The sequence below is a fragment of the Volvox carteri genome (assembly GCF_000143455.1).
Source record: "Volvox carteri f. nagariensis unplaced genomic scaffold VOLCAscaffold_24, whole genome shotgun sequence".
Taxonomy (NCBI): domain Eukaryota; kingdom Viridiplantae; phylum Chlorophyta; class Chlorophyceae; order Chlamydomonadales; family Volvocaceae; genus Volvox; species Volvox carteri.
This window is the reverse complement of record NW_003307567.1, coordinates 52,811-53,704: the sequence shown is the minus strand read 5'-3', so window position 1 is coordinate 53,704 and position 894 is coordinate 52,811. Positions and strand designations below refer to the sequence as shown.

The 894-nt window shown below is 60.6% G+C and overlaps 1 protein-coding gene across 1 annotated transcript in view; it reads left to right on the top strand.

Annotated features, from left to right (window-relative positions):
- Positions 1–894, top strand: part of VOLCADRAFT_92017 (uncharacterized protein) — a gene marked incomplete at both ends in the record, with an annotated part of 19,768 nt that overhangs the window by 13,402 nt on the left and 5,472 nt on the right. The window lies entirely within an intron of this gene.

The window sequence follows — 894 nt, the reverse complement described above, 5'->3', positions numbered from 1 at the left end:
GACTGTCTGCATTCCGTACACCGATGCCGCTGTGGCTCGACCGAATGCTGATAGCGGGAAGCGGGAGAGCCGCTGCAGTCGCCGCTTGGCTTCCCCGAGTCTCTTCATCCAGTCGGGCTGTGGCGGGGATGGCTGGTTGTCAATCGGCAGGTTCAGGGCGGTGGCGGTGGTCACCACCTTGAGACCTCCTATTGACTCCTGCTGAGGGGCAGCTGATTGGGGCCCGGCCTGGGTTGCAGGTTGCGCCTGCTGTTGGTTTAATTGGCCAATCCACAGCAGCTCCACTTTGTCGAGATTTAGGCGTTGGCCAGACGCCCGGGCAAAGGTGTCCATGGCCTGGAGGAACGATGGTACTGAGTCTTCACCCTGCAGCGCCACTTCCGTGTCATCCGCATATTGGCACGCGGTGACTGGTTGTGAGTCGGCTGGCTGTAATTTGATCCCCACGTCTTGGCTCCGGAGCCAGCATTGTAGGGCCTGAGCAACGAAGAGGTAGAGCAAGGGTGCGAGGGGGCACCCTTGCCGTACCCCTGCTTCCATGTTCACCAGCTTCGATTTGTAGCCATTCACCATCGCTCTGGCTCGCGTTTCGCTCAGCAGCAGCCGTACCCAGGCGCAGAGCTGTGGCCCTGCACCCATGGTCTCCATTGCTGCCAGGAGGAACCCACGATCCACCGTGTCATAGGCCTTGGCGAAGTCCAGGAATGCCAGGAGCCCCCGGCGGTTCTGCTTGCGAAGGAGGTGTGACAGGTGACGCANGAATAGCACACTAGCTCCAATGAGGCGCCTGGGTAGGAAGGCTGATTGCTCGGGGGTTATGACTTGGCCAAGGGCAGGGCCTAGGCGGTTTGCCAGCACTTTGGTGAGCAGTCGGTAGTCCGAACAAAGCAGGGT